The sequence below is a fragment of the Siphateles boraxobius genome, unplaced genomic scaffold (genome assembly GCF_051911475.1).
Source record: "Siphateles boraxobius isolate OS27281-9 unplaced genomic scaffold, OSU_SipBor_1 19, whole genome shotgun sequence".
Classification (NCBI taxonomy): Eukaryota; Metazoa; Chordata; class Actinopteri; order Cypriniformes; family Leuciscidae; genus Siphateles; species Siphateles boraxobius.
This window is the reverse complement of record NW_027508799.1, coordinates 179175-200852: the sequence shown is the minus strand read 5'-3', so window position 1 is coordinate 200852 and position 21678 is coordinate 179175. Positions and strand designations below refer to the sequence as shown.

Sequence of the window (21678 nt, the reverse complement as noted above, 5' to 3'; positions counted from 1 at the left end):
ATGCTGCTGACCAGATAGCAGGCATACCCCAGTGAGTTCTCCAGCAGCCACAGGAACCTCTGACCCTGGTGTTTCCCAAACTGGATCTTGCAGTGAGCCAGAACCAGGAACTGGTCTCCAGGATTCCCTCCATTCTGCCTCACAAAGGCAGTGGCCTCAGCCAGGACCTCCTCCTTACACCTGGCCCTCCCTGCCAACACGATCTTCCTCCTATTGGCCTCCTCAGTTGGCCCCATAAGGAGTCGACCCTCAGAGGTTCTTCGTAAAACCGGGTATGCACACATAATCTGAAAGGACACAGGCATAAACAGAACGTTACATAGCTGTCATATTCCAACTGAAAGTATTTTACTACAGCATTTCTTTTTTATGTAATTAATTATTATATTATTATAATAATTAATGATTATTATTATTATGAGCATAAGCATTATTGTTATTTATACAACTGTGAATCACTTTGAATTGCCTTGTGTACAAATTGTAAATAGTGTGATGAACTTATTAATAAGAAAATAAATAACACTTCTTGGTACAATCTTGCTGGTATCATGCCATGCTTAAATCGTTTTGTTTTGTTTAGCTTTTGTGGCAGAGATTACTAAGAAACACCAAATATAACATAAAGGCGTTTATGACAATTCATAATAATATGATCATCAAACAGATCTAAAACTTAAAATGGTATATCAAATCGTTTTGGTATATCTTTTATAACATAGTTGAGAATCATTTGTTGAAACAAAAAAACACTTGTTTTTGCCTATTCATGTCTTTTTAAATATGTATAACATAGTATTTAAAAAGATAACATAAATATGTATACTGGTGTATAACATAGTATAGTATAACATATATGAATTAAACTTTTTTTTTAAAGGTTTTAGTAAAAATCTTCTTGTGCTCAAAATAATGTAATGAATGACACAAAAAAATACTAAATTAACAACAACAAAAAAATGGTTTAACGAGGATATAGCTTAATTAGCGGTCGGCTAATTATCTTGACAGTAGTGGCATGTTTTTTACTGTATATCATGGTAAAGTTGCAGGTTCACATGTACAGAAGAAAACGTGTGCTATTACACGCTAGCTAGCTTTATTGGCATGTTTAATTGTCTAAAAACAAACACTGTTTATTAATAAATAATGATCGATTATACAGTTGTGAAGAATAGACTTACCTGTTGCAAAGATGACGATAATTACTACTGATGACGACTACTTCCTGCTCAGCTACTGTTCGGACGCTCTCGCTTACTGCTCCGCGCTTTGCTCTATCGCTTTTATATTTCTATATTTTATCTCCTTTTATCACCTAATTTTAACTTCAGCAAATCAGCACGGTGCACAAACGCTTGGATTACTACAAAAAAAAGCAGAATTATTTTATTCGACCAGCCTCCCACTGAAAGCTTACATTCCGGGGAAGAGAAAACACAACTGCCTACATTCATAAGGATAAGAAAATGCCTCCTCTGGAATCTACTTGCTGCTCCAACTGCCACAGACTTTTACAAAGGATTGCAATTCTTGAAAAAAAGTTAATTGCGGGACCACCAAACCAGACGGAACACACAACAGAGCTTCGTCATGGACGTCCTCAGCATACAGCCGGTGAGTCCCATGAATCTAGTGCTTCTCGACAGGCCATACTGAGTGTAGAGAAACAAGCCGATCGTTTTACTAATCGATGGCACAAACAGGGTGCGAGACCCAAAGGCACTCGAGACATCAGATTGTCACGAGCATCACATATTACTGCAGTAGCATCCTCTACCCCAGATACGGCTCTGACAAGGACTAAAAACACTGGTCTCCTACCACCGCCTATACATCTTGAGAACAGATTTGAAGTATTAATGAATGAGGAATCCCCAAATTTGATGAATGTGATCGCACACAGACAGAATCAGCCAGTAGCTAACACTGATGCTAACTGGGGCTCAAGGTCGAGCAGACAGCGGCACTCAGCTCACAGTGCAGTCGAGCCCAGGACTCTGATAGTGGGCGACTCCGTAATCAGAAACATTAATAGCAGGGATACAACAATGTGCTGCCTTCCACAAGCAACAACTTCTGATGTAAACAGGGAACTTTAGAACATTCTGATGAAACATAAGACTGCAAATCGACTCATCATTCATGTGGGGAAGAATGATATTCATAAAGAGCAGTCGGAACTTCTTAAAAAGGATTTCAATGAACTTTTTGAAACACTTAAAAGACTGAAAGTTCAAACATTCATCAGTGGACCACTCCCAGCAAGAGGAACAAACAGGTTTTCATGGTTGCTTGGGCTTAATACATGGCTGAAAAAACCTGCAATATAAAAGGAGTGAACTGTATTGACAACTTCAATCTTTTCTGGAGTCAGAGGCAACTGTTTCAACAGGATGGCCACCACCCAAACAAACTTGGTTCAAGAGTGCTAAAGGACAATATCTACTTCTCCCTCCGTCATCCTTCTGCAATGTGTGCCAATCCACTCAACCTGAATGGCACACACACACCTGGATACAGTATGAATGACCACAGGATTTCACTTCAGCACCTGAATGGACATGGGGTTGACACATCACACAAGGACAGTGATAACACCACTCAGCCACAACAACCTCTGCTCACGGACACAATCTCAGCTGAGCCCTGCCCACAGAGCTCACCACAGACAGACTGTGACATACCAGCACTGCTCCAAGATACAGCACCCATAGACGACTTTCTGGAAAACAGCCAGGGAAACCAGGACAGCATATTACAGCCTCCAATAACACCAGAGCAAAAATCCCTCTCACCGGAAACATTATCACTCTCTCCAGCATCTCCACTTCTGTGCTTCTCAGAGAAAATGGAACAACTGGTGCATGCTGGAACTAGACTATCCCACTCTTTTGCTGCGAGCCCCCAGATACCAACCAAAAAAACGCCAGGCCCCACAACCACCAAAGCCTGCGGGCCCAGCTCGCCCTCCCCCTCCTCCTGTGAGAGCTCTTCGGCCTCAAATGGTAAATTAGCTCAAATGGTAGAGCGCTTGCTTAGCATGCGAGAGGTAGCGGGATTGATGGCTGCATTCTCCAGGGCTGTCCATCCTTTTTACGCCCCCCCTTCATGGGGCACTACCTAGATGAGCTCTTGCGGCTCAGTGCTGCCGAAAAAGTTTTTTTGAACGAGGTACTGCACACATTCCTGGAAAAGCAGGTCCCACAGAGATTTGAACTCGGATCGCTGGATTCAGAGCCAAGAGTGCTAACCATTACACCATGGAACCTTGGCGTGTGTCAACTTTTCCCATGAGCAGCAGAGATTTAAGTCATTGAGTCCAGAAGCACGATAGCAAGGAGAAAATGAAGCCTTTGCTTTATAAGCCCATGTTTCCCCGATTCCGACTCGGTTTGAGAGTTCCAATTTCACCGCCACGTCAGCAGTTGCGCCTCACCTCTGTTTTTTCCCTCCCTTCCACAAAGAACCTAAAAAGGTTCCACCGAGATTTGAACTCGGATCGCTGGAGTCAAAGCGCAATTTTTTGATTAAATCTACAATTAAAAGGTAGCCAGTGCAAAGTTGCCAGCACAGAGGAAATGCGGCCTGTTTTTTTGTGGTCATTGGAAATCACGCTGCAGCACCTGCACACGTGCTAGGGATCGCGCCTCGTCTTTGTCTTTGAGAGCGATGGACACCTTCTCTCCATCATTGAGGGGAATTAGCTCAAATGGTAGAGCGCTCGCTTAGCATGCGAGAGGTAGCGGGATTGATGCCTGCATTCTCCAGTGCTGTCCATCCTTTTTACGCCCCCCTTCAAGGGGCACTACCTAGATGAGCTCTTGCGGCTCAGTGCTGCCGAAAATGTTTTTTCGAACGAGGTACTGCACACATTCCTGGCAAATGCAGGTCCCACCGAGATTTGAACTCGGATCGCTGGATTCAAAGCCCAGAGTGCTAACCATTACACCATGGAACAAACACAACCTGATAGCTGGCTGTCTGAAAGGCAGATAGCGATGAGGCTAGGTGGAATCAGGTAGATAAGAGCTGGCCTTTGGTCAATAGACCGCCTCGACTAAGAGAGGCGGACGTGGTTCTTCTGCCGAAACCCGTGATTGAACCAGGGACCTTTAGATCTTCAGTCTAACGCTCTCCCAACTGAGCTATTTCGGCCAAGTACTTGTGCGTCTTTGTCTTTGAGAGCGATGGACACCTCTTCTCCATCATCGAGGGGAATTAGCTCAAATGGTAGAGCGCTCGCTTAGCATGCGATAGGTAGCGGGATCGATGCCTGCATTCTCCAGTGCTGTCCATCCTTTTTACGCCCCCCTACAAGGGGCACTACCTAGATGAGCTCTTGCGGCTCAGTGCTGCCGAAAAAGTTTTTTCGAACGAGGTACTGCACACATTCCTGGCAAAAGCAGGTCCCACCGAGATTTGAACTCGGATCGCTGGATTCAGAGCCCAGAGTGCAAACCATTACACCGTGGAACATTGGCGTGTGTCAACTTTTCCCATGAGCAGCAGAGATTTAAGTCATTGAGTCCAAAAGCACAATAGCAAGGAGCAAATGAAGCCTTTGCTCTTTAAGCCCATGTTTCCCCCAGTTCCGACTCTGTTTGAGAGTGCCAATTTCACTGCCACGTCAGCAGTTGCGCATCACCTCTGTTTTTTCCCACCCTTCCGCAAAGAACCTGAAAAGGTTCTACCGAGATTGGAACTTGGATCGCTGGATTCAAAGCCCAAAGTGCTAACCATTACACCGTGGAACCAACACTTCCTGATAGCTGGCTGTCTGAGAGGCAGATAGCGATGAGGCTAGGTGGAATCAGGTAGACTAAAAGAGGCGGACGTGGTTCCTCTGCCGAAACCCGGGATATAAATATCCTGGTTGCCCTAATCAGGCTGAAGAGATTAAAAGCAAAGCCTAATAATGGGCTCGTCCGGGATTTGAACCCGGGACCTCTCGCACCCTAAGCGAGAATCATACCCCTAGACCAACGAGCCGAAACATTCATCCTCCTTGCTGCTGCCGGGCCGGAAACATTTCAGCTTCCATGGCTTAAAGCGCAATTTTTTGATTAAATCTACAATTAAAAGGTAGCCGGTGCAAAGTTTCCAGCACAGAGGAAATGCGGCCTCTTTTTTTGTGGTCATTGGAAATCACGCTGCAGGACCTGCACACGAATAATGAGAAGCTTACTTACAGGAGCCTGGTCTGCCACACTGGACCCAGTTGATGTTGCAGGAGCAGAGGCAGCACTTGGCTGGACAGAAGGCTGTGGAGGAGACTGCAGAGGAGGCTGAGCAGGGCGCAGAGGAGGAGACTGCAGAGGAGGCTGGGCAGGGCGCAGAGGAGGAGACTGCAGAGGAGGCTGGGCAGGGCGCAGAGGAGGAGACTGCAGAGGAGGCTGGGCAGGGCGCAGAGGAGGAGACTGCAGAGGAGGCTGGGCAGGGCGCTGCAGTCCTGTGGGTGGCTGTAGTGAGGATGGTCCTGGTGCAGAGGGACAGGGGTTGAAGACCTTGCTGGAAAGATGGGAGTTGCTATTTCCAGTGGACAGGAAGCTCTGCAGGCGACTGGTACACCTGGCCAGGGGTCCACAATGCTGGAGGAGCAGGATAAGGGGCAGGAGCAGGGGCAGTAGCACGAGCCGGGGCAGGAGCAGGGCCTCTCGAGCCTGCAGTGGCTGGAGAAAAAAGAAAAAACTTACCCAATTACAGGGTTTGGCTGGAGACAAAATCTTTTGTGCCAGCTGTGAAGCAAATAAATGCTTCCCCCGCGCCAACAGGGCCTTCACATTGGTCGCCAGCAGTGGCCTGTTCTTAGTGGCAGTAGGTGGAGGAGGAACAGACACAGTGGCAGTGGGCACAGCAGCAGTGAGGACAGATGCAACGGGCACAGTGGTGGTGGGCACGTGGGCTAGAGCCTGCCTCTTCAGCACGTATGCTTTGAAAAGGGCCATATTGGTGTTAGGCCTGGCCTTTGCCTTCTTCAGGTAGGTGATGAGAGCCTGGGCCTCCTTGCTTGGGTCCTCATACACCTCCTTCATTGACCTACCCTTAAAATCCCCAAACTCCACCATCAGACATCCAGAGTCTCCTGTCCTCTGGGCCTCCTGCAGCATGACCTGTTTTTTTCTGATACACCTCTACAGCCTCGCCTACCTCCCTGATCTGCGAGGTGTATCTGAGGAACAGGTGTTTGTTGTCCGACAGCGGGTTGTCCCTCTCCTCCTCCCCCAAAACGCTGCTGACCAGATAGCAGGCATACCCCAATGAGTTCTCCAGCAGCCACAGGAACCTCTGAGCCTGGTGTTTCCCAAACTGGATCTTGCAGTGAGCCAGAACCAGGAACTGGTCTCCAGGATTCCCTCCATTCTGCCTCAAAAAGGCAGTGGCCTCAGCCAGGACCTCCTCCTTACACCTGGCCCTCCCTGCCAACACGATCTTCCTCCTATTGGTCTCCTCAGTTGGCCCCATAAGGAGTCGACCCTCAGAGGTTCTTCGTAAAACCGGGTATGCATACATAATCTGAAAGGACACAGGCATAAACAGAATGTTACATAGCTGTCATATTCCAACTGAAAGTATTTTGCTACAGCATTTGTTTTTTATGTAATTAATTATTATAATATTATAATAATTAATGATTATTATTATTATTATTATGAGCATAAGCATTATTGTTTTTTATACAACTGTGAATCACTTTGAATTGCCTTGTGTACAAATTGTAAATAGTGTGATGAACTTATTAATAAGAAAATAAATAACACTTCTTGGTACAATCTTGCTGGTATCATGCCATGCTTAAATCGTTTTGTTTTGTTTAGCTTTTGTGGCAGAGATTACTAAGAAACACCAAATATTACATAAAGGCGTTTATGACAATTCATAATAATATGATCATCAAACAGATCTAAAACTTAAAATGGTATATCAAATCGTTTTGGTATATCTTTTATAACATAGTTGAGAATCATTTGTTGAAACAAAAAAACACTTGTTTTTGCCTATTCATGTCTTTTTAACCCTTCGGAGTCTTGGGCTATTTTGGACGTTTTTGAGTACTTTTATTTTTTTTAAATTTTGCAACATAAACAAATGTTTACCATACCAATGTTTGGTATAATTTTTTTCAGCACAACATCACCTATATGACCAGAGAATTAGTTGTTCACTTTGATGTACTGTATCAACATACTGGACCCAAAATCGCACAAAAAACACAAAATCCGAATAGAAAAATTATAGCTTTTCTACTACAAAAAACACAAACATGCTCAATGAAGCATTTTAAAAGGTTTAAAATGTAAACACAAGTTGTAAATGTCAACATATATAGGTACAATTCAGATATAATCAACCTATATACAAAAAAAATATGATTTACAAAAAAAAGCGGGTGTAGCCATAGGCTTTTTTTCTTTCTTATTAGCTCAGCCACTTTTTAAAAAAATGTTGTGCACACAATTATTCAGAGAGCTATATTTAAGGCCTTGCATTCCCAGAGTATGAGGGTTCGCAAATAGTGCAAAAACAACATAAAAAAAATGTAAAATTGAGATAAAATTAAACTAAATGCAGCAAAAAGCAGGTGTGGCAATAGGCGTTTTTTCTTTTCTTTTTTGCTTAGAAACTCTACAAAACACTTCATGTACAATTACACAGATATCTACATTACAGGGCTTTCATTCCTTGAGTAAGAGGGGTTCCTCAATAGTGCAAATATACCATACAAAAGGTAAAATGAACACAAAATCAAATTATACATACAACTATTTACAACAAATATCAGGTGTTTTTTTATTTTTTATCTGTGCCTCTCCTCAAAACAGTTTATCTAAATCTACTCCTACACTACTCCTAAACTACTCCTAAACTACTCCTAAACTACTCCTAAACTACCTAAACTATCTACACTACTCCTAAACTATCTACACTACTCCTAAACTATCTACACTACTCCTAAACTATCTACACTACTCCTAAACTATCTACACTACTCCTAAACTACTCTCAAAATCTACTCAAACTCTTCCAAAAACTAGCAATAATCTCTCTCTCTATATATAACGTATATATGTCTCTCTTTGTCAACTCCGTAAATCCTCTGCCTTTCAATTTTGCTTCTTAGCTCAGTTGGCCACTCCTCCATTCCCTAAAATGTGCAGCCTGAATAGCAGAGTCAGCAGATTCACACATTTTTCTCCGTTTTGTTTTATGACAAAAACCGACAAAGTTATTAGAATAAATGCAACGCCTGTCGCATCACATCTGGCGTTCTTTTACGAACGCGTCAGTATTTTTTTATATAAAGTTTAAATATTTCCGTTTTTACTTGGTCTATCAACACAAAACAAAAAGTAAAATAGAATTTAAAGCCAGCACTTTCGACAGAAGTGGACGGCAGCGCTCAACGTGACTTTGTTTTTATGCTTCGACGTCTTAAACTGGTCATGTAACTTGATCACGCCGGCGTGATCGGCGACCCCGAAGAGTTAAATATGTATAACATAGTATTTAAAAAGATAACATAAATATGTATACTGGTGTATAACATAGTATAGTATAACATATATGAATTAAACTTTTTTTTTTAAAGGTTTTAGTAAAAATCTTCTTGTGCTCAAAATAATGTAATGAATGACAAAAATGAGGATGGAGGAATCGAATGAAAGCTTTTTTATACATTGGAATACTTGATCACTCGAGCGTCACTTCATAGCGTCATCAGCAGCGCTCAAAGTATCTGCCCTCATGTTGTTGCAGTTTGTTTATTTAAGAAATTCATAATAAATAATAATAAAGCAAGATACCCTGTTGAAATATGTGTAATGTGTGGTTTATATAAACTGCAAAGGTAAAGTATACTTTAAAACAGATTGTGACCGATGTGAAGGGGGAGGAGAATGTATACGTGCGTCACGTTTAGTCAATAAAACACTTCCGCATAGGATACACCTGTGTATCCTCGCTCATGACTCCTCTGAAAGCCTCCTCACTCCTCGATCCTCGCCTCCTCGCGGTGCAATTAGAGAATTGAGATGTCCTTCAAGATGGCTGAGCTCGATCGGTTTCCGGGTCATAGGATGGAGGACAGAGGAACGAGGAGACGAGGAGGGATATTGAGAAGCACCCTATGTTTCCCCAATTCCGACTCGGTTTGAGAGTGCCAATTTCACCGCCACGTCAGCAGTTGCGCATCACCTCTGTTCTTTCCCTCCCTTCCGCGAAGAACCTAAAAAGGTTCTACCGAGATTTGAACTCGGATCGCTGGATTCAAAGCCCAGAGTGCTAACCATTACACCATGGAACCAACACACCCTCCCAGCTGTCTGTCTGAGAGGCAGATAGCGATGAGGCTAGGTGGAATCAGGTAGCCTAAAGGAGGCGGTCGTGGTTCCTCTGCCGAAACCCGAGATTGAACCAGTGTAGGGTCTGGACCAATCAGACACACACTAATTATTCATATTCACTATATTTAATGAATATAAAGGTCTATGAAACTCTCCCCCAAAACTAACCTCACAAATGAAGTTACTTTGTCAGCCGGGTGTCCGGTTACAGAACACTTTAAGACTGATAACAGACTTTACGACCTCAAAGGAATGTGGCCACATGCGCCACATGCTTAAGAGAGAGAGACCATCTTTAATTAAATAAACTTTGCGGTGTTACTCTGATCTATGAAGGAACATGCCTCACAGAAACTGTGATGATTTACTGTCTCGTGTACTATTAGGTATACCAACATGGTATGTTTGATTGGGGTGTATGTGGTTGAACAACCACCCAACGGTCAATATAACCTCACCTGTATCATGCTTCCTAGCAAATTAATCCTCATTTAATGACACACACTTTGATGTACATCACCTTCTCTTAGAATGCAATGTGAATTTGTTATGTCTATTTGAGCTTGAATGAACAGTCTAAGCATGCTGGGGACAAAGACCATAAATCAACTAAGAGCCGCTTCCCCTCTCGGACATGTCACCTTACTCATAGGTCCATTCAAACCTTAGGGGTTGGTTCTTTCTCAAGGTATATCAGAGGCAGGCAACAGTGACCGCCCTCTCTTAGTTTTTTCATCCAGCCGCAACACTGTTCTGGTGAGACTGGGGAGCCCCCTCCCCCTCCACGGGGGCCCCAAGGGCCCAGCAGGCCTTGATTCCAACCAGAGGTGGGCTCGGGCAGGAGAGAGAAGACTCTCTCACAAAGAACCAAGGACAATCTTAGGAGTTTTGGAACAAAGACTCCAACCAACAACGACTCCAATCACCCATCCTTTTGACTTCCTCACTTCCAATCATGCGTTCCTGGAGAAAGAGAACGCTCAACCAACTTCCACTTGACGCTGCCGGAACCATCAACGACTTCAATTTTCAACAACTTCAAGAATTGTTCCCATTACAAATGCAAGTATTCAATTCAATGAAATGTGAAAATGAAATTCTGATGGTTCTTCTCATAGACCCTCTTCCGGTTTCCAATTTCATCCTATCACTAACCTATTTATGTATTCATGTGTGTATGTTGTTTAGTTTATTTATATTCATATAAATATCTATATTTTGTTAATAAAACTTGTACATAATATGTATTTGGTTCTGTTTTGTTTGCAATACAAGTGACTTTACGATCACGGTTTTTGCTACTGGCTCAAAGTACTGTACAGACGAAGAAATAATTATTCTTCGGTGGCCATGGAAGATACCCTTTATTAGAATAAATTAATAATCAAAATAGTTCGTTGGAAGAACTGATTAATTGATTGTAATATTAATTCAGCCACATCAAGTTAATCCAATTAACTGACCCAAATATTTATAATTAATAATAACAAGATATTATTGATTATTAATATTTCCAAAAAGCTGAGTTCCTTACACCAGGGACCTTTAGATATTCAGTCTAACACTCTCCCAACTGAGCTATTTCGGCCAGGTACCTGTGCTGTTTAGCCTGGCAAATGAAGGTCCCACCGAGATTTGAATTCGGATCACTGGATTCAGAGCCCAGAGTGCTAACCCTTACACCATGGAACCTCGGCGTGTGTCAACTTTTCCCATGTGGTGCAGAGATTTAAGTCATTCAGTCCAGAAGCGCGATAGTAAAGAGCAAAAGAAGCCTTTGCTTTTTAAGCCCATGTTTCCCCAATTCCGACTCGGTTTGAGAGTGCCAATTTCACCGCCACGTCAGCAGTTGCGCATCACCTCTGTTTTTCCCCTCCCTTCCGCAAAGATCCTAATAAGGTTCCACCGAGATTTTAACTCGGATCGCTGGATTCAAAGCCCAGAGTGCTAACCATTACACCATGGAACCAAAACACCCTGCTAACTGGCTGTCTGAGAGGTGAAATCAGGTAGACTAAAAGAGGCGGAGGTTGTTCCTCTGTCGAAACCCGGGATTGAACTAGGGACCTTTAAATCTTCAGTCTAACGCTCCCCCAACTGAGCTATTTCGGCCAGGTACTTGTGAGGTTTAGCCAGCATGGATGTATGGGAGACCGCCCGTCATTTTCGAGAAGAGCAGAGCGAAGGTCACAGAGAGAAAATGAGTGGCCCGTACGGGGATCGAACTCGCGACCTTGGCGTTATTAGCACCACGCTCTAACCAACTGAGCTAACCGGCCTCTCTCTGGCACATTTTATCCCCAATTGCTCAGAGATATCCTGGTTGCCCTAATCAGGCTGAAGAGATTAACAGCAAAGCCTAATAATGGGCTCGTCCGGGATTTGAACCCGGGACCTCTCGCACCCTAAGCGAGAATCATACCCCTAGACCAACGAGCCGAAATATACATCCTCCCTGCTGCTGTCGGGCCGCAAACATTTCAGCTTCCATGGCTTAAAGCGCAATTTTTTGATTAAATCAACAATTAAAAGGTAGCCAGTGCAAAGTTTCCAGCACAGAGGAAATGGGGCCTCTTTTTTTGTGGTCATTGGAAATCACGCTGCAGGACCTGCACACGAATAATGAGAAGCTTACTTACAGGAGCCTGGTCTGCAACACTGGACCCAGTTGATGTTGCAGGAGCAGAGGCAGCACTTGGCTGGACAGAAGGCTGTGGAGGAGACTGCAGAGGAGGCTGAGCAGGGCGCAGAGGAGGAGACTGCAGAGGAGGCTGGGCAGGGCGCAGAGGAGGAGACTGCAGAGGAGGCTGGGCAGGGCGCAGAGGAGGAGACTGCAGAGGAGGCTGGGCAGGGTGCAGAGGAGGAGACTGCAGAGGAGGCTGGGCAGGGCGCTGCAGTCCTGTGGGTGGCTGTAGTGAGGATGGTCTTGGTGCAGAGGGACAGGGGTTGAAAGCCTTGCTGGAAAGATGGGAGTTGCTCTTTCCAGTGGACAGGAAGCTCTGCAGGCGACTGGGACACCTGGCCAGGGGTCCACAATGCTGGAGGAGCAGGATAAGGGGCAGGAGCAGGGGCAGTAGCACGAGCCGGGGTAGGAGCAGGGCCTCTCGAGCCTGCAGTGGCTGGAGAAAAAAGAAAAAACTTACCCACTTACAGGGTTTGGCTGGAGACAAAATCTTTTGTGCCAGCTGTGAAGCAAATAAATGCTTCCCCCGCGCCAACAGGGCCTTCACATTGGTTGCCAGCAGTGGGCTGTTCTTAGTGGCAGTAGGTGGAGGAGGAACAGACACAGTGGCAGTGGGCACAGCAGCAGTGAGGACAGATGCAGTGGGCACAGTGGCGGTGGGCACGTGGGCTGGAGCTTGCCTCTTCAGCACGTATGCTTTGAAAAGGGCCATATTGGTGTTAGGCCCGGCCTTTGCCTTCTTCAGGTAGGTGATGAGAGCCTGGGCCTCCTTGCTTGGGTCCTCATACACCTCCTTTATTGACCTACCCTTAAAATCCCCAAACTCCACCATCAGACACCAAGAGTCTCCTGTCCTGTGGGCATCCTGCAGCATGGCCTGTTTTTTTTCTGATACACCTCTACAGCCTCGCCTACCTCCCTGATCTGCGAGGTGTATCTGAGGAACAGGTGTTTGTTGTCCGACAGCGGGTTGTCCCTCTCCTCCTCCCCCAAAATGCTGCTGACCAGATAGCAGAAATACCACAGTGAGTTCTTCAGCAGCCACAGGAACCTCTGACCCTGGTGTTTCCCAAACTGGATCTTGCAGTGAGCCAGAACCAGGAACTGGTCTCCAGGATTCCCTCCATTCTGCCTCACAAAGGCAGTGGCCTCAGCCAGGACCTCCTCTTTACACCTGGCCCTCCCTGCCAACACGATCTTCCTCCTATTGGCCTCCTCAGTTGGCCCCATAAGGAGTCGACCCTCAGAGGTTCTTTGTAAAACCGGGTATGCATACATAATCTGAAAGGACACAGGCATAAACAGAACGTTACATAGCTGTCATATTCCAACTGAAAGTATTTTACTACAGCATTTTTTTATGTAATTAATTATTATAATATTATAATAATTAATGATTATTATTATTATGAGCATAAGCATTATTGATTTTTATACAACTGTGAATCACTTTGAATTGCCTTGTGTACAAATTGTAAATAGTGTGATGAACTAATTAATAAGAAAATAAATAACACTTCTTGGTACAATCTTGCTGGTATCATGCCATGCTTAAATCGTTTTGTTTTGTTTAGCTTTTGTGGCAGAGATTACTAAGAAACACCAAATATAACATAAAGGCGTTTATGACAATTCATAATAATATGATCATCAAACAGATCTAAAACTTAAAATGGTATATCAAATCGTTTTGGTATATCTTTTATAACATAGTTGAGAATCATTTGTTGAAACAAAAAAACACTTGTTTTTGCCTATTCATGTCTTTTTAAATATGTATAACATAGTATTTAAAAAGATAACATAAATATGTATACTGGTGTATAACATAGTATAGTATAACATATATGAATTAAACTTTTTTTTTAAAGGTTTTAGTAAAAATCTTCTTGTGCTCAAAATAATGTAATGAATGACACAAAAAAATACTAAATTAACAACAACAAAAAAAATGGTTTAAGGAGGATATAGCTTAATTAGCGGTCGGCTAATTATCTTGACAGTAGTGGCATGTTTTTTACTGTATATCATGGTAAAGTTGCAGGTTCACATGTACAGAAGAAAACGTGTGCTATTACACGCTAGCTAGCTTTATTGGCATGTTTAATTGTCTAAAAACAAACACTGTTTATGAATAAATAATGATCGATTATACAGTCGTGAAGAATAGACTTACCTGTTGCAAAGATGACGATAATTACTACGGATGACGACTACTTCCTGCTCAGCTACTGTTCGGACGCTCTCGCTTACTGCTCCGCGCTTTGCTCTATCGCTTTTATATTTCTATAATTTATCTCCTTTTATCACCTAATTTTAACTTCAGCAAATCAGCACAGTGCTCAAACGCTTGGATTACTACAAAAAAAAGCAGAATTATTTTATTCGACCAGCCTCCCACTGAAAGCTTACATTCCGGGGAAGAGAAAACACAACTGCCTACATTCATAAGGATAAGAAAATGCCTCCTCTGGAATCTACCTGCTGCTCCAAATGCCACAGACTTTTACAAAGGATTGCAATTCTTGAAACAAAGTTAATTGCGGGACCACCAAACCAGACGGAACACACAACAGAGCTTCGTCATGGACGTCCTCAGCATTCAGCCGGTGAGTCCCATGAATCTAGTGCTTCTCGACAGGCCATACTGAGTGTAGAGAAACAAGCCGATCGTTTTACTAATCGATGGCACAAACAGGGTGCGAGACCCAAAGGCACTCGAGACATCAGATTGTCATGAGCATCACATATTACTGCAGTAGCATCCTCTACCCCAGATACGGCTCTGACAAGGACTGCAAACACTGGTCTCCTACCACCGCCTATACATCTTGAGAACAGATTTGAAGTATTAATGAATGAGGAATCCCCAAATTTGATGAATGTGATCGCACACAGACAGAATCAGCCAGTAGCTAACACTGATGCTAACTGGGGCTCAAGGTCGAGCAGACAGCGGCACTCAGCTCACAGTGCAGCCGAGCCCAGGACTCTGATAGTGGGCGACTCCGTAATCAGAAACATTAATAGCAGGGATACAACAACGTGCTGCCTTCCACAAGCAACAACTTCTGATGTAAACAGGGAACTTCAGAACATTCTGATGAAACATAAGACTGCAAATCGACTCATCATTCATGTGGGGAAGAATGATATTCATAAAGAGCAGTCGGAACTTCTTAAAAAGGATTTCAATGAACTTTTTGAAACACTTAAAAGACTGAAAGTTCAAACATTCATCAGTGGACCACTCCCAGCAAGAGGAACAAACAGGTTTTCACGGTTGCTTGGGCTTAATACATGGCTGCAAAAAACCTGCAATATAAAAGGAGTGAACTTTATTGATAACTTCAATCTTTTCTGGAGTCAGAGGCAACTGTTTCAACAGGATGGCCACCACCCAAACAAACTTGGTTCAAGAGTGCTAAAGGACAATATCTACTTCTCCCTCCGTCATCCTTCTGCAATGTGTGCCAATCCACTCAACCTGAATGGCACACACACACCTGGATACAGTATGAATGACCACAGGATTTCACTTCAGCACCTGAATGGACATGCGGTTGACACATCACACAAGGACAGTGATAACACCACTCAGCCACAACAACCTCTGCTCACGGACACAATCTCAGCTGAGCCCTGCCCACAGAGCTCACCACATACAGACTGTGACATACCAGCACTGCTCCAAGATACAGCACCCATAGACGACTTTCTGGAAAACAGCCAGGGAAACCAGGACAGCATATTACAGCCTTCAATAACACCAGAGCAAAAATCCCTCTCACCGGAAACATTATCACTCTCTCCAGCATCTCCACTTCTGTGCTTCTCAGAGAAAATGGAACAACTGGTGCATGCTGGAACTAGACTATCCCACTCTTTTGCTGCGAGCCCCCAGATACCAACCAAAAAACGCCAGGCCCCACAACCACCAAAGCCTGCGGGCCCAGCTCGCCCTCCCCCTCCTCCTGTGAGAGCTCTTCGGCCTCTGCCACAGCGCCATGGCCCACACCCTCCTCCAGCGGCTCGAGGTGAACCAAAAACAACTGATACCAGCTCTCAGTGATATGTGTCGGGTCCCCGCTATGATAACAATAACTTTCTCAAATGTTTACAGAACAAGCGGGAACCCAGTGTGCCTGTATCTTTTTCTATTGCTGTTCGATTACATGATAGAAAGTCTAAGGCCTTCAAAAGCCGTACAGCAAACCCATCTAATCTGGTGCCTATTACACGACATACCAAGATTGCTGTGGGGACAAAAAGTAAGACTGTTAAGTTAGCACTTTTAAACATCCGCTCACTTAAAAATAAATCACTTTTAGTCAACGACTTAATAACCACATACAACCTGGATTTTATGTTGCTAAATGAAACTTGGCTAGAAGAAAGTTGCAGTGCAACAGTCCTCAATGAAACAGCCCCTCCTAACTTTACTTTTATGAGTGTCTGCAGAGCTGTCAGAAGAGGTGGAGGTTTAGCTGCTCTTTATAAAGATGTCTATCAATGTAAGCAAATATCATTTGGGAATTACCCGTCTTTCGAGTATCTGGGTATTGTGTTAAAAGGTGCTCCACGCAATTTACTTATCATTGTTTACAGGCCTCCAAAATACTCTCCAGCTTTTGCTGAGAACTTAACAGAACTGTTATCAACAATTTCCTCAGAGTTTGACTGCTTTGCCATTGCTGGAGATTTTAACATTCACATAGATAATGCAGAAAACAATATGGCAAAAGAAATCAAAACTGTTTTAAAAACTTTTGATCTGACTCAGCATGTACATGGACCCACACATAATCGTGGACACACTCTAGATTTACTTATCAGTAAGGGTCTAAACATTTCATCAATTGTTATTAAGGATGTAGCACTGTCTGATCATTTTTGTATTTTCTTTGATATATTGATCTCTCCTGCCATTGAAGCTAGATCTGTGTCTGTCAAGAAGAGATGCTTAAATGAGAACACTAGTCTACTATTTATGAAGGCTATATCTTTAACACCAAGCATATCTGCTGACTCTGTTGATTTTCTCCTTGATTCTTTTAACTCAAAAGTTAAGAGTGTAATTGATGATATTGCTCCTGTGAAAGTCAGGAAGAAGAGTGGCAGGCAAAAAGCACCTTGGAGAAACTCAACAGCAGTGCAAAATATGAAAAGACAATGCAGAAAAGCAGAGCGCATGTGGCGGAAGACAAAACGTGTAGTCCATTATAACATCTACAAAGACAGCATCCATGCTTTCAATAAGGAACTAAGCAAAGCTAGACAGACTTTTTTCTCGAATATTATAAACAGCAATATAAACAACACGCGCACTCTTTTTGCTACTGTAGAGAGACTGACAACCCCCCCAAGCCAGATTCCCAGTGAAATGCTCTCAGTGAGAAAGTGCAGTGAGTTTACTTCTTTCTTCTCTGAGAAAATCAATAATATCAGAAAGGTGATCAGCTCATCCTTGAGTTGCGCTGGGGTCAGGCAGATCAGACAACAGCACGAGAAAGTAGCCACTATGTCTGATTTCGAAGAAATTGATGGCAACATTTTGGAAGAAACCGTACAGCAACTAAAAACATCAACCTGTGCCCTTGACGCACTTCCCACATCTTTTTTCAAAAATGTGTTACACAGCTTAGAAGCAGATCTCCTGGAAGTGGTAAATGCCTCACTTCTCTCTGGGAGTTTTCCGACCTCCCTGAAAACTGCTGTCGTCAAGCCCCTGTTGTGAACTTCTTCTTCTCAAGTGTAGAAAAGATAGAGTTGCAGACCAGGAGATTGTTGAGGTATAAGTTCTTTATTTCGTCGCTGTAGTCATCTCAATCAAGTCTAACTAAGGCAGTATACATTTAGTTCATATACCCTTTCAGGAGGAGGAGTTACATAAAGGTGGAAACAAAAGCATGCAAATGAGGCATCTGGGTTAAGGATGTGCCCTAGACTGAGAGTGTTACCAATCCTAATCCAATCAGCATAACAGTGTAATGTAAATATCCTAATCCAATCAGCCAGACTCTTCACCGATACCTTCACATTATCTTAATGGCCAGGCAGTGCATAAAGACAAAAGGTGATAGTCTCAGTGCTCTGACCAATTTAACTTACAATAGAGAGCTGGACAGACAGGAACAGGCAGGTTTGTGACATCATTTACCTTAGATACAAAATTCAAACTAATAAACTTTCTCAGTTTCTATGCTATTGTATTGGAAGCTCAATTATACATTTAAAATAAAATTTGTAATCCTACACCCCTCATGAAAAAGAGCAATCTGGATAAGACCATATTAAACAACTATTGACCGATATCAAATCTTCCTTTCATAGGCAAGATCATTGAAAAAGTTGTCTTCAATCAGCTGATCAAATTCTTACGCTCGAATGGATACTTTGACCATTTTCACTCTGGTTTCCGACCCCACCACAGTACAGAGACCGCGCTCATAAAGATAATAAATGATATTCGCTTAAATACTGATACAGGCTAATTATCAGTGCTGGTACTACTCGACCTCAGTACTGCATTTGACACTGTCGATCACAAAATACTTCTTGACAGGCTGGAAAACTGGGTCGGGCTTTCTGGGATAGTCCTAAAATGGTTCAGGTCATACTTACGAGGCAGAGGTTATTATGTGAGTATAGGAGACCATAAGTCTGAGTGGACATCCATGACATGCGGAGTCCCTCAAGGCTCAATTCTTGCGCCACTCCTATTCAACCTGTACATGCTCCCAATGAGCCAAGTAATGAGAAAGAACCAAATGGCTTACCATAGCTATGCAGACGACACACAGCTCTACTTATCCCTATCGCCTAACGATTACAGCCCCATTGACTCCCTTTGCCAATGCATTGATGAAGTAAACAATTGGATGTGCCAAAACTTTCTTCAGTTAAACAAATACAAAACTGAAGTCATTGCGTTTGGAAACAAAGATGAAGTTCTCAAGGTGAACGCATACCTTCAGTCTAGGGGTCAAACAACTAAAAATCAAGTCAGGAATCTGGGTGTGTCTCTAGAGTCAGACCTTAGTTTCAGTAGTCATGTCAAAGCAATAACTAAATCAGCATATTATCACCTGAAAAATATTGCAAGAATTAGATGCTTTGTTTCCAGTCAAGACTTAGAAAAACTTGTGCATGCTTTCATCACCAGTAGGGTGGATTATTGTAATGGACTTCTCACTGGCCTTCCCAAAAAGACCATAAGACAGTTGCAGCTCATACAGAACGCTGCTGCTAGGATTCTGAGCAGAACCAGAAAATATGAACACATCACACCAGTCCTCAGGTCTTTACACTGGCTGCCAGTTACATTTAGGATTGATTTTAAAGTATTATTACTGGTATATAAATCATTCAATGGCCTAGGACCTCAATACATTCCAGATATGCTCAGTGAATATAGACCCAACAGATCACTCAGATCGTTAGGATCACATCGGCTAGAAATACCAAGGGTTCACTCTAAGCATGGCGAGTCAGCTTTTAGCTACTATGCCAGCCGCAGCTGGAACCAGCTTCCAGAAGAGATCAGATGTGCTCCTACAGTAGTCACATTCAAATCCAGACTCAAAACACATCTGTTTAACTGTGCATTTACTGAATGAGCACTGTGCCACTGTTCGTCCTACTGTTTGCACTGTATTTTATTTTATGGTTTAATTATTCTGATTTCATTTGATTATTTCTGTATTTTATATTTTATTCCAAACTGTTTTAATTATTCTGATTTCTTTTGATTATTTTAATTTCTTCTATGTAAAGCACTTTGAATTACCATTGTGTATGAAATGTGCTATATAAATAAACTTGCCTTGCCTTGCCTTGCCTAATAATAGCGGTCGCCGATTGGTCAAAAGTAAGCCACAAGAGCAGAGCCAGGAGAGAAACGCGATTGGTCAAAAGTAAGCCAAAGGAGAGAAAGGCGATTGGTCAAAAGTAAGCCACAGGAGAGAAACACGATTGGTCAAAAGTAAGCCACAGGAGAGAACGCGATTGGTCAAAAGTAAGCCACAGCAGAGAAACACGATTGGCTCACGTGGGCTTACTTTGGGCTTACTTTGGCTCAATCGGTAGGAAGCAGTAGGCGCAAGCGAGAGGTAGTGGGATCGATGCCTGCATTCTCCAGTGCTGTCCATCCTTTTTACGCCCCCCTTCAAGGGGCACTACCTAGATGAGCTCTTGCGGCTCAGTGCTGCCGAAAAAGTTTTTTCAAACGAGGTACTGCACACATTCCTGGCAAAAGCAGGTCCCACCGAGATTTGAACTCAGATCGCTGGATTCAGAGCCCAGAGTGCTAAGCATTACACCATGGAACCTTGGCGTGTGTCAACTTTTCCCATGAGCAGCAGGATTTAAGTCATTGAGTCCAGAAGCACGATAGCAAGGATTTAAGTCATTGAGTCCAGAAGCACGATAGCAAGAAGCAGATGAAGCCTTTGCTTTTTAAGCCCATGTTTCCCCAATTCCGACTCGGAATTGAGAGTGCCAATTTCACCGCCACGTCAGCAGTTGCGCATCACCTCTGTTTTTTCCCTCCCTTCCGCAAAGAACCTAAAAAGGTTCCACCGAGATTTGAACTCGGATCGCTGGATTCAAAGCGCAATTTTTTGATTAAATCTACAATTAAAAGGTAGCCAGTGCAAAGTTGCCAGCAGAGAGGAAATGCGTCCTGTTTTTTTGTGGTCATTGGAAATCACGCTGCAGCACCTGCACACGTGCTAGGGATCGCGCCTCGTCTTTGTCTTTGAGAGCGATGGACACCTTCTCTCCATCATCGAGGGGAATTAGCTCAAATGGTAGAGCGCTTGCTGCACAAAAGAATGGGCCCAATCTTTGCGCCCCCGCACACAAGCCAAAAAGACGCGAAAAATGAGAATTTGCCCACAAATTTCCCCTGCAACATTATTAGGGCTATATTCCTGTGCATTATGCAGGAGTTTAGTCACATTTGAAACAAGTCACCCTCCGCGGGCTGGATTCGAACCCGTGTTCTGCGTGTGATCAACTGCGCCTGCGTCTTCATTTATCTATGACATCATTATATTGATTTATATTTTTGTTGTGTGTATTATTATTATTTTTAAATATTGCACATTACATGTAGTTGATTATTTAATAAAATGAATAAAAATGGAGGGATATGATTTGATTGACATGATTTATCAGATTTGTTGTAAGACACTTCAAATGTTTTATTAAATGTTTTTTTTTGTGTATATTATTTTTTAAAAATTGCATATTACATGTTGTTTATGATTGAATAAAATTAATACAAATGTTTCTTCAAATATGTGTGTTTTTTGTGAGGGATATGATTTGATTGATATGATTTATTAGATTACTTTAAGACACTTTAAATGTTTTATTAAAATGAATACATACAAATATTTCAATGACACTTAAAATGTTTTATTAAAATGAATACACAAATATTTAAATGACACTTTAAATGTAAAAAAACAAATATTAAAATGAATACACACAAATAATGAAATGAGTACACAGACACAAACACAAATATATATATATATATATATATATATATATATATATATATATATATATATATATATAAATATATATATATATATATATAAATATATATATAGGACAATATGAAAGACTGGGTGGAACCAT

At 42.7% G+C, this 21678-nt stretch overlaps 7 non-coding genes across 7 annotated transcripts; all 7 read right to left on the bottom strand.

Moving 5' to 3' along the window:
- Positions 1–3889: 3889 nt before the first annotated feature.
- On the bottom strand, positions 3890–3961 carry trnaq-uug (transfer RNA glutamine (anticodon UUG)). The gene has a single exon. It is a non-coding gene; the product is annotated as a tRNA-Gln (tRNA).
- Positions 3962–4085: 124 nt separating this feature from the next.
- trnaf-gaa (transfer RNA phenylalanine (anticodon GAA)) lies at positions 4086–4158 on the bottom strand. Its single transcript has one exon. It is a non-coding gene; the product is annotated as a tRNA-Phe (tRNA).
- A 762-nt stretch (positions 4159–4920) lies between these two features.
- On the bottom strand, positions 4921–4992 carry trnap-agg (transfer RNA proline (anticodon AGG)). The gene has a single exon. It is a non-coding gene; the product is annotated as a tRNA-Pro (tRNA).
- Positions 4993–9232: 4240 nt separating this feature from the next.
- Positions 9233–9304, bottom strand: trnaq-uug (transfer RNA glutamine (anticodon UUG)). The gene has a single exon. It is a non-coding gene; the product is annotated as a tRNA-Gln (tRNA).
- Positions 9305–11241: 1937 nt separating this feature from the next.
- trnaq-uug (transfer RNA glutamine (anticodon UUG)) lies at positions 11242–11313 on the bottom strand. Its single transcript has one exon. It is a non-coding gene; the product is annotated as a tRNA-Gln (tRNA).
- Positions 11314–11549: 236 nt separating this feature from the next.
- On the bottom strand, positions 11550–11623 carry trnai-aau (transfer RNA isoleucine (anticodon AAU)). The gene has a single exon. It is a non-coding gene; the product is annotated as a tRNA-Ile (tRNA).
- Positions 11624–11711: 88 nt separating this feature from the next.
- On the bottom strand, positions 11712–11783 carry trnap-agg (transfer RNA proline (anticodon AGG)). Its single transcript has one exon. It is a non-coding gene; the product is annotated as a tRNA-Pro (tRNA).
- Between the last annotated feature and the right edge of the window lie 9895 nt (positions 11784–21678).